Source organism: Tursiops truncatus, chromosome 1, assembly GCF_011762595.2.
Source record: "Tursiops truncatus isolate mTurTru1 chromosome 1, mTurTru1.mat.Y, whole genome shotgun sequence".
Taxonomy (NCBI): Eukaryota; Metazoa; Chordata; class Mammalia; order Artiodactyla; family Delphinidae; genus Tursiops; species Tursiops truncatus.
This window is the reverse complement of record NC_047034.1, coordinates 16,380,412-16,392,768: the sequence shown is the minus strand read 5'-3', so window position 1 is coordinate 16,392,768 and position 12,357 is coordinate 16,380,412. Positions and strand designations below refer to the sequence as shown.

The 12,357-nt window shown below is 39.3% G+C and overlaps 1 long non-coding RNA gene across 1 annotated transcript in view; it reads left to right on the top strand.

The window, feature by feature from the left end:
- LOC109547523 (uncharacterized) overlaps nt 1-11,183 on the top strand; it is a 47,955-nt gene extending 36,772 nt beyond the window's left edge. Inside the window, exon 4 of the long non-coding RNA XR_002173318.3 lies at nt 6,246-11,183. This is a non-coding gene — a long non-coding RNA (uncharacterized lncRNA). The remainder of the gene's footprint in view (nt 1-6,245) is intronic.
- Nucleotides 11,184-12,357: the final 1,174 nt, after the last annotated feature.

The following is a 12,357-nucleotide window of genomic DNA, read 5'->3' as shown; positions in this document are numbered from 1 at the left end:
TGTTAATTGCATATTTTATATTGCAATTGAGGAAGTCTCACTAGTTCAATGGAATTACAGCTGCATCAGTTTAGGAAGATGTCACCTAAGGTTCTATGGCCTTGGGTGGACTTAGTCACAAAGAACTGAAGCTGATTTCCTACAGCCTTTCAACAAACTGCTAAAGATGAGTTCTATCTCTTCTCCATGGGAAAGCATTTTGAAACAGGGACCTAGAGGCAATGGAGCCCTTTCTACTTACCAACTACACATTTTTCTTTTACGTGAGATAATTATGTAAAAAACTGTGCAAGCTAGCCATCCACTGGCATCCGCTTCTGCAACCCAAGCTTTTAGCACAATCTTTGGCACAGAGCTAAGACACCCAGCAAATAATCATAATCACATCCAAAGTTGCTATGGACTGAATTTGTCTTCCCCCAAATTCATATATTGAAGCTCTAACCCCCAATTGATGGAATTTGGAGGTGGGGCCTTTGGGAGATAATTAGCTTTCCATGAGATCATGAGGTGGGAACCTCATTATGGGATTAGTGTGCTTATAAGAAGAGGAAGAGGACAAAGCCCTCTCCTCACCATGTGAGGATACAGCAAGTCTGCAAACCAGGAAGAAAGAGCTTACCAAACACCGAATCTGCCCTTGACCTTGGACTCCCCAGCCTCCAGAACTGTGAGAAATAATGTTTGTTGTTTAAGCCACTCTGTCTATGGTATTTTGTTATAGTAGCCCAAACTGACTATGACAACAGCTAACATTTGTTAAGCATTTATTCTTGCCAGACACTGTTCTAAACATTCTATATATATTAATTTTTAATCCTCATAATTCCATGAAATATATACTATCATTATCTTATTACCCCTATGTTGAAGATGGATACCAAGGCACAAAGAGGTTATATACCTAAGATCACCCAGCTAGAGAATGGTCACACTGATGTTAAGACATGAGCAGTCTGGTGTGGGGCCTGCACTTTCGATCACTACATTATACTGCAATAAATATCTTCGAAATGAATGAATCAGTGCACACTCAGGACACAATTTTCCATCACAATTTTATTGTTAATGTTTCCTTCAAATAAAGAGCAAAGATTTCCCTGGAAGAAAAATTTGAAACAATACTGAGATATGATAGAACAAATATGCATAAAGTATGGGTTCAACACATATAGGCAGTTTTGAACAACATTCACCACGTCTCCAGGGATGGGTGAATATGAAGTCCATGGTAATTCAGTCCAGGGACCAAGGGGCAGGGAAATGGAAGCGTTACCTTGGAGAATGGCTCATGATCTAGAGAGTTAAGATAGTAGATGTTACATGCATCAGTTCAGGCTCCAGACTTCCAGGGACCTCTTACACCTAAGATACCTAAGGCACGTGACCTAACAGCTTTCAACTTCAGTTTCTTCCTCTGAAAAATGGGGATAATATTAATCCCTACCTCTTGGGGTTGTTGTGAGAACTGAATGAATTGGATGTGTGCACAGCAAGGAATACGGTGCCTGACTCACAGCGAGTCCTCAATAAGTGTCTGGTGTGTTGTTAGTGCCGGGGCTCTAAATCTCATCTCTGTAAGCTCCTGAGAGCTTTTTGTTGAGTCGTTTTGGCCTCTTGCTTCTGGTTTTCTCTCTGGAGAATTGTCAGGGTGCCCTTGTGATTTAGTCAGGCTTGAAGAAGAGGTTTACTAAAACCACAGATGCTCCTGATGAGGCTGGCTCTGTCGGTCATGGGTTTCTTGCTCAGAGCAGGGAGACTTCTCTCCAGCTTTCTCTCGGCTTGGATCAAGTTGCTTCAACAGACCAGCATCTACTTGCCTACAAGCTATAAATCAGCTTTGGAAAACATGTTTTTCTACAAGTCCAGACATAAAAAAATAGACCTGATTTCCTAATAGTGCCTGCAGTGCCTCCCTCTGAGACAAAGCCAGGTTGATTTGTTTTTTCCAGAGCAACATGAGTGCCATTAGTGCAATTGTATCAGTAAACTTCTTTTGTCAACAGACATTCCCAGCTAGGGACTTGGGCACTGATAAGATACAAGCCAAATGTGTATTTAATCATTAGATCTATATATTTATTTATTTAACATCTTTATTGGAGTATAATTGCTTTACAATGTTGTGTTACTTTCTGCTGCATAACAAAGTGAATCAGCTATACGTAAACATATATCCCCATATCTCCTCCCTCTGCGTCTCCCTCCCACCCTCCCTATCCCACCCCTCTAGGTGGTCACAAAGCACCAAGCTGATCTCCCTGTGCTATGCAGCTGCTTCCTACTAGCTATCTATTTTACGTTTGGTAGTGTATATATGTCAATGCCACTCTCTCACTTCGTCCCAGCTTACCCTTCCCCCTCCCCATGTCCTCAAGTCCATTCTCTACATCTGTGTCTTTATTCCTGTCCTGCCCCTAGGTTCTTCGGAACCACTTTTTTTTTAGATTCCATATATATGTGTTAGCATACGATATTTGTTTTTCTCTTTCTGACTTACTTCATTCTGTATGACAGACTCTAGGTCCACCCACCTCACTACAAATAACTCAATTTTGTTTCTTTTTATGGCTGAGTAATATTCCATTGCATCTATGTGCCACATCTTCTTTATCCGTTCATCTGTCGATGGACACTTAGGTTGCTTCCATGTCCTGGCTATTGTAAATAGTGCTGCAATGAACATTGTGGTACATGACTCTTTTTCAATTATGGTTTTCTCTGGGTATATGCCCAGTAGTGGGATTGCTGGGTTGTATGGTAGTTCTATTTTTAGTTTTTTAAGGAACCTCCATACTGTTCTCCATAGTGGCTGTATCAATTTACATTCCCACCAACAGTGCAAGAGGATTTCCTTTTCACCACACCGTCTCCAGCATTTATTGCTTTTAGATTTTTTGATGATGGCCATTCTGACTGGTGTGAGATGATACCTCATTGTAGTTTTGATTGGATTTCTCTAATGATTAGTGATGTTGAGCATCCTTTCATGTGTTTGTTGACAATCTGTATATCTTCTTTGGAGAAATGTCTACTTAGGTCTTCTGTCCATTTTTGTATTGGGTTGTTTGTTCTTTTGATATTGAGCTGCATGAGCTGCTTGTATATTTTGGAGATTAATCCTTTGTCAGTTGCTTTGTTTGCAAATATTTTCTCCTATTCTGAGGGCTGTCTTTTCGTCCTGTTTATGGTTTCCTTCTCTGTGCAAAACGTTTTAAGTTTCATTAGGTCCCATTTCTTTATTTTTGTTTTTCTTTCCATTTCTCTAGGAGGTGGGTCAAAAAGGATCTTGCTGTGATTTATGTCATAGAGTGTTCTGCCTATGTTTTCCTCTAAGACTTTTACAGTGTCTGGCCTTACATTTAGGTCTTTAATCCATTTTGAGTTTATTTTTGTGTATGGTGTTAGGAAGTGTTCTAATTTCACTCTTTTACATGTCGCTGTGCAGTTTTCCCAGCACCACTTATTGAATAGGCTGTCTTTTCTCCATTGTATACTCTTGCCTCCTTTATCAAAGGTAAGGTGACCATATGTGCATGGGTTTATTCTGGGATTTCTATCCTGTTCCATTGATCTATCTTTCTGTTTTTGTGCCAGTACCATACTTTCTTGATTACTCTAGCTTTGTACTATAGTCTGAAGTCAGGGAGCCTGATTCCTCCAGCTCTGTTTTTCTTTGTCAAGATTGCTTTGGGGGCTTCCCTGGTGGCGCAGTGGTTGAGAGTCCGCCTGCCGATGCAGGGGACATGGGTTTGTGCCCCGGTCCGGGAAGATCCCACATGCCACGGAGCGGCTGGGCCCGTGAGCTATGGCCGCTGAGCCTGCGCGTCCGGAGCCTGTGCTCCACAGCAGTAGAGGCCACAACAGTGAGAGGCCCGCGTACCGCAAAAAAAAAAAAACCAAAAAAAACCACTTTGGGGAACTTGGACGTATATATGTCTTAGGCTCCATACACAGGGATTTTACTAAGAAGGGAGAAAGCTTTTTCTCAAAAGATGGTCTTGTGCTAAAAAACCCCCCAAATTTCTTCCTCCTTTAAATTTCTAAAATGCTATAATTCTTCAGAAGGATACTAGACCCTCGATACTGTGTAAAAGCCTAAAACTTTGTCATAGAGAGACTTGGTTTCACGTCTTGCTTCATTTGCTACTAGCTGTGTAAATTTGGACACGTGATGCATTCTTTCCAAGCAACTCCCTGCAGCATCCCTGTTCTTCATCTGGAAAGTGGGGATAAAAATACCAATTCCGTACGAGGTTTTATAAAGGATGAAAGGAAACAATCCATATAAATTCCTTATCATGGGCCTTATATATAATAAGAGCTCAATAAATGGTAGCAATTATCACTGTCACTGACAATTTGTTTTTAGTGTTCCTGTTGGTGACATACTACTTGAATAGTTTTGGCTGAGTATGACACCTCCTGTTCCTATGATTTTGCAGATTTGAAATTGATAAGAAAAGCAAGATGATTTATTATGTATGTAATATAACTTATTGCCTTGTGCTTGAAACTTCATTGAAGTAGAGCTCTCTGTACGTAATTGGAAGGTAGCTAACAACACACAAGAAAATAATGATGGTAAAGATAATTCTTGTTATTGACTGAGCTCCCACTATGTTCCAAGGACTATTCCAGGTATTTTATGTACAACACTCTATTAGAAATATGTTCTTATTTTTAATTTACAGATGAAGAAACTGAAGCTTGAAGAGTTTGCTTGCCCATAACTGGCTTATAAGAAGAGCCAGTATTCTAACCTTCTGCTATCTGAGTCAGATATGGACTTGATAAATCTAAAGATAGGAATCCTATGTTAATTATTATTTTTGTCTCCTCGAGTTTTTATTGTGAGAATGAGAAAGTGAATGAAAAATAATGAAGATAATGGGGTAGAAAATGTTTAGGATATGAGCAACAAGATTTCTAACCTATTATTAAATTTAAAAACACACACACAAAAAAACCTTTCCAAGCAAAATTGGTGGTCTTCGGAAGAAACAGGTGGAATAATTTGAAATTGTTCAATTTTGAAATTGCCATCCCTAAGAGATTTTTTTATCCTTTACTCTCAAATAGGCATACTTTTCTAAGGGCTGGCTTATTCTTTTTTTTTTATTTCAAATTTTTGATAAATTTTATTGGAGAAAAAAATCAGATGAGGAAATAGAAAGTAACTGGGCGATAGACGGTGGGGCGCAAAGGCTACTTTAATTGTGTGGCCAGGGAAAGCTTTTCTGAGTTGATGACATTGAGGCTGAGAAAGACAGAGTCATGGAAATACCCAGGGAAAAGGCTGGGGGCAGGGGAGTAGCAAACGCTAAGCCAGCCAGGAGGCCTGTCTGACAGGGCTTGCTTATTCTTTCAGCTTATTGGTCAGCATTACTAATGTCTTAATGGAGAAGTTTTGGGCAGTTTAGGAAATGACACGATAAAGGGGGTTATGGTGGTGAGGAAGAGATTGTAATTTTTCGTAATTTTCTACTTGTCTTCTTTCTCCAGGCTTTTAGGTGAGTCATTAGCCTTGTCCAAGGAGACGACTGCTGTTTGTAACCCTACTTTTTTTTAATGCTGTTTTTTATTCTATATATATATATATATATTTTTTTTTTTTAACTAGACCTTTGGTTTTTTTTTCTTTCTTTCTTTTTTTGGCCATGCAGCATGTAGGATCTTAATTCCCCAACCAGAGATCGAACCCATGCCCCCTGTATTGGGAGCATGGGGTCTTAACCACTGGACCGCCAGGGAAGTCCCTGTAACCCTACTTTGTCAATGAACTTACCTTCAGCTGAAAAAGTGGGCAGCATTTTCCTTCCTTAATACTGCTGTAGGGTCTCCCTGTTTCTCTTGCCTCTGGCTGTTTCTTTTGCTATACCCTCACCTAATAAGATTTATTTGAGTTGAATATTCATATCACTCTTGCCTAAACCAACTTTCTTCCCTCCTTTTTGCTTTCCTGCTGTGGAGACGTTCTATTCATGCCAGTTTTATGATTTGGGGGAGGAGTTTTTCTTTTTAAGTCTCTTTTACCCTCTGAAGGTCTCCAGAGGGTAGAGCAAAGACTGCTGATACTGGCCGTGTATCTCAGTTGGAGTGAAAAGCTAAGGATGGGGGGCAAAGGGGAGATATTCTACTTGTCTGTGATTTCACAGGACCCATTTCTCTACTTTGCTGAACAGGAAGGAAGCCTCCCAATGCTATCAGATCAACAGATACACATTTTTTTTGTTTTTTTCCAGACCAAATGCTCACTGGAGGGGAGTGATATGCTGACCAAAGACATCCCCAAACATGAAGCTGTCCTGCTGGGATTGTCCTGCCAGTGGTCGTTTTCCTTCCTGCCATCTCAAATACTCCCAACCCCAAAGCAAAGAGCCCTCTGCACAAAGGTTGAGATTGTGTCCCAGCTGTGGCCATAACAGGGACATCGATCCTCATCTGTTCCCCACCACTGAATTCTCCACTGCAGGTTAGAAACAAGCAATGCAGCCTCCGCTACCAGCGACACCGGCGGGACCTGGCTTTTAGAAGTAAGATTGAATGGCTATTAGAAGAGGTGACGGCTATAACCTAACACTGTACAGATAGACCAAGGTAATGAAGTAACACAGGTTTGTAGAATGTGGAGACCTGGAAGGCTCTTTAGACATCATTCTGGCCAACCCCTTTGCTTTACAGGTGAAGAAAACCAGGACCAAAGAGGTTAATTGACTCATCCAAGGTCATAGTGTGAATTATTGTCCTTTGGTTGTTCAGGTCACCCTTAAACAAAAATTTTTTTCCCAAGGTTTCTAAGAGTTCAGAGTTCGTAGTCCATCAGCTTTAATAGTTTAAATGCTTCCCTTTAGAACTCATTCATCGGCGGTGAATCATGGGAACCTATCATGAACATGCCCCACATGTTATAGGTGATTAAAAAAGGGGAAAGAGGTTTCTGCACCTAATATCTTACAATTGAATTGGAGACTTAAGAAATATAAATAGCAAGAGGAAAAATGAAATTCTTATGTATGAAAAAAAAAAGAAATACTTGATGTATGTGTGTAAATGCTGTGCATAAAGAGAATTCTATGGAGTAAGTGTCCTATGCTTTATCTTAAAGAAACTAAAGACCATGTGTTTGTATTAATATTTAGAGAGCCATTAATTTACTATTGGGATTATAAAGTAAAAGTGATCAATAACAATTTATATTTTGTGTTCTATAATGTCCACGTATAAAGTTTCCTGGGCATTTCAGCAACCACCAACATCACTGAAAATATGTTTATGGCCCACGAAAAAATTCCATCTGAACCTTGGCTGTTTGAAACATAGCTTCCTCTCTTCATCCTTATTGCCTCATTTCTAGTATAAAGTGGTCAGATTAGATGATCTTTAAGCTTCTTACACATTTCCACTTTCCTTGATTAGTGAGTGACTAAAAACAAAAGGCAGAATAGTCCAGATGTTCTAGTAGGTTTACATTTGCATCTGAGAAAAGTCTTGAAGTACCTCAATAGGTTTAAATTATTTTTTGAGTGGTGAAATATCACTGAAAATTTTCTATGAAATTCTCCCAGGAAAATAACTGGTTTTAGAGCTCTGCACTGTTGATCTTGTAGTTCCAGGACAGATTTGGGATAATTATCGTGATTTCCACTGGGTAGAACAATATTTTAGGATCAGAACAATCAAACTCAAATTATACAGGTACGACAGTTTAACAAACGTGACACATATTTTATAATTCATATCAAACTGACGAGTTCCTTTGGTCTACCCATCAAAACAATTGTCAGAGGTAAATAGGCACTCATTTTCCATGTGAATTTTTCCATGTTGCTGCTGGTAAACCGTTTCTAAGGATATAATAGCAATAGCTGCCCCTGAAAGCCTCGAGCCCCAAATGATCATTTAAATGGTTCTTGTGAATGGCACAACTCTTGTTTATGGGTGCCAGGTCCCAGTGTTTCAGATACATAGAAACAGCCTTTGCCAATACAGCTTTAGCCAGTAAGAATAGCTAATATTGATACTTACTGAGTGCTAACTATGACTGTACTGAAAGTTTTGCATATATTATCTTATTTAATACTCCCAATAATCTGAAGACGGAGGTACTGTTATTATCCCCATTATACAGAGAAAGAAACTGAATATTAGAAGGTTAAATAGTTTGCCTAAAATACATCTAGAAAACAGGAAAGCTGAGATCTGAAGCCAGATGTACTGACCTCACGGACAATACGCTAATCACTATACAGTATTACCACGTGGCTTGCAATAGTCTAGAAGACAAATGATTTTTAAGTTGCTCTGATAAATACCCTTTATGTGGAAAATGATGGGTGTGCAGACTGAGTAGTGTGTATGATGGTGGTGGAGGTTAGAGGTGCGGGGACCATTAATTTTTATTGACTTGAGTTAATTGCAGTTAATTCGAATCTTTCAACGATTTTGGCCAACTGCACGTTGTGCCTGTCTGGGTCTGCAGTATCACTGACAGCAGAGATGTGTGTACCAGGCTAAGTAGGCATCCTTCCTCCAGAACCTTCACTGGCAGACACGAGCATGCATCATCCATCCCGGGTCTGAACAGCAAGTTCAGAAGCCATCTCATTATTTAAATTTCTGATCTGCAGTGTTGTATGAAATACCGTGAAGAACCCCGTGCTTTAGGATCTGTGGAATAGCCACACATTTCCCAGCCTAAATCTAAAGCAATGGTGCTGATAATTTATATGAACGCATCTCCCCTTTCTCCATGTGGTTAAAGATAATGAAATAGAGAACCGCGCTGTCCGAGAATGTGACAGGCCAATTTACGATTCTAATTCTCCGTTTGGTCATCTAAAATATACTATTTTAGCAGCTTTCTGCCTTTAACAGGTATTTCTTGAAAGCAATTCCTACTTGCATGACTGTTCCGTAAATGTTTGGTTTGAAAGAAAAGGAAATGTGTCCTTCAAACAAGTGTGTTTCTTTCAGGGCTACTTCTGTATGTGAATTTCTCCGTGGTGACTACCCAGTGTTTTCTGTTATCATCTTCTCAGCGTTCAATTCATTACCCCTGTTCATTATTCAATTTGTTGGGCTTTGAGCACCTGAATAATTGAAAGCTATGCAAGTATTATAAATTATAGTGTCCACGTTCATAATCCCCATTTTAGAGTTTATAGCTTCACTGTAAAAATTCACTGTGTTGGAACCTTACATACAAGGTCTTATACTGAAAACAAATTAATTTATAAATACATTTTTTTCTTCCCTAAACTCAATATTTAACAAATCTTACATTTTTCCAGTTACGATTTTTAGGGCTTTGACTGCCACAGCAAGCCCAATGAAAAAGAATGTTTTACATGTTCATTCATTCATTTTTGTAACAAATATTTACGGAGTGACTATACCTTTGACAGTGTGAGGCTGGGGCTAGGTCAGCCTATTCTCTTTGAGAAGAATAAGAGAGAAAGCAGGCTTTGCAGCCCTTTAAGTTATGGCCTCCACCTCCTGATGGCACTCAAAAATCTAAACAAACCAAAAAAAACCTAAACCAAATCCTCAGCAGCCCTTCCTCTGTAGTCTCTGCCCCTGGGTCCTTCCTGGTCCACCTAGGGCACTGAGGGCTGGAAGATTCTGTAGCCTCCTTGAGGCAGGTAGCCCAGTTCTTTGCTCTGCAAATAAATATGGGAATAAAGTTTTTCAATGAGAGTAAGAAGGAAAGAAGAGAAGATGGGTGAAGTTTAAGAGACTGATGACCCAGCTAGTAAGTGCCTGAGCTGGAAGGCAGGCTGCAGACTCAAGTCTTGTGGATGCAAATCTAGTGTGGTGGGTTTTGTTTGTTTGTTTTTTGCGGTACGCGGGCCTCTCACTGTTGTGGCCTCTCCCGTTGCGGAGCACAGGCTCCGGACACGCAGGTTCAGCGGCCATGGCTCACGGGCCCAGCCACTCCGCGGCATGTGGGATCCTCCCGGACCGGGGCACCAACCCGTGTCCCCTGCATCGGCAGGCGGACTCTCAACCACTGCGCCACCAGGGAAGCCCTAGTGTGGTTTTTAATTTCATCAGCACTGCCTCTGCATCGCTAGATTGGTTGATTGGTTGGCTTTACCATAATAAAAATAGCTTTACAGGGGTTTTTTTCTCCATAATTATACCAGCAATCCCCACCCTTCTCTTTGTAAAAGCTGAAACAGTGGATTAAGGTAGAAAGTTGAAGGTGAAAATCACCTGGAAACAAATTTGATTGGCATTAGTTCAACAAGTATTTCTGAAGCACATATTCTGTACCACTTGGGCCTTGGTAAATAGGATAACTATTACAGATGTGGTTCCTGCCCTTAGTTAACATAAAATTGGTGAAAGATACAAAAAATAGGCAAGAAAGCAAATGAATGTATATTATTTTTCTGATGGCTAAGAGCAGAGAATCATGATGGCAAATGAACAGGGAAGGTACTACTTATGTCAAGCTATTAGAAATGATCTCTCCTGGGAAGTGGTATTGTAGAGTATGGCCTTCCAAACTGTATTCTATGGCTCTGTTTATGCATTTTTATTTTTGACAAAAACAAGATCATATATGCATATTGTTTTGCAACTTGCCTTTTCAATATAACCGTGTTAATCTTCCATGTAAATAAGTATAGACTGAGTGTATTATATTGTATGAATTATATCATAATTTAAGAAAATCAATCCTCTATTGATGAATATTAATTTTTTTTTTTTTGCTTTCATATGCATTGCAAGGATGGACTTCCTTTAAAATATCCCTTGGGGCGTATTTACCATTATTTCTTAACATAAATATATAGGAACAGAATTTCTGAGTCAAAGAGTATACACACTAAAAGTTTTGATACATGTTGTCAAAATACTATATGAAAACTTGTACCAATGTATACTCCCTGGAGTGTCATGTTCAAATAGGAGACGGAAGAGAAGAATGATTTGAGAGGGCAGCTTTGGAGTTAGATTGCCTGGGTACAAGTCTCAGGTCCTGCACATGTGAACTGTGTCTGACTTTCGACAAGTTGTGACACCCACCCAATATCTCAGTTTTCTCATCTAGAGTGTGGGCATAATAACTTATGGGATTGTTGTGAAGATTAAATGAGATAACTCATGTTCATCATTTAACAAAGTACATGGCACATAATAAATGCTCAATAAAAATATGAGCTATTACCATTATTTACCCTGTGCACTTGTGAGTACTGGCTATTATCATTTTTATAAATTTTTAACATTTTAATTATAAAAATTCTAATTATACCATGCTTATGGTAAAGAATGTCTCCAACCACAAGGAAGGATATTGACGTAATCACTCCTCCTCCAACTGCTATTCCACTTCCCAGAGATAACCACTTAAAACTTTTTAAATTGCCACTATGACTGGGTTAAATGCCTACATCTGACAGTCACAAATGTCAATTTTAGACAAAATCTCCAGATAGACCACTATCAAAGAAGAGGATTTCACTCCTCTCCTATGTCTACCTGATTTTTGTCAGTTTATTTTCCAGTTCTTCGATTTCCCAGTTCATCTAAAACTAGTATTTCAAATGGAGTGTAACGTTTACACTTCTGTATTCATATTTGCCTCCATAAAATCCACTAAGTTCGATAAACCTGTTACTGCAGTGGAGCATCTAGCAATTGTAGTCTATAGTCTATAGTCTGGTTTGGTGGGACAGTCCTGGTTTACATTTTTTGTTCCAGTATAGTTTTTAACAGTGCCCGTGTTTGCTTTTAAAACTATGTTACTTGGATGATAACTTAGGTGTTCGCCCAATTTATAGTAAGAATTTGAGCAGCCTTTTGAGCTTGCTGGCAGAAGGAGGTGTCTGATGGCTTCCTGGCCACTGTGTCGTCATATTTTACTGAGTGGCTAAAGAGAGTATGTTGCCTTTGCTTTTTAAAGTTTCATATCTATTCTTGTGGGCTCTGGTCCCTTTGCCATGTTTGATTTAAATGGTGCCCCTCATGTCAACATATCATTTCTATTCAGGGCACTGTTTTCCTTAACAATTTTGAGATGGCAAAGAGAAAAAGAATCTAATTAGGATATTTATCCCACGGTAGATTAACTACTACCTTGTCAATGTTATTTTCTTATTCCTTTAAAAACTATTTCAGATTTACAGAAAGGTGAAGAGAATGATAACAATAAAAAAATCTCATGTTCTCAACATCCAGCTTAAAAAGTAAAACATTACCAATACATTTGGCTTCCCCAGTGTTCCGTGTTCCTGTGTACTCTTCTTGACTGCAATATCCTTTTCTTACCCCAAGGCAACCACTCCACTGAACGTAACGTTTCTCATTTCCATGCATTTAAAAACATAATTTCAATGTGTAGTG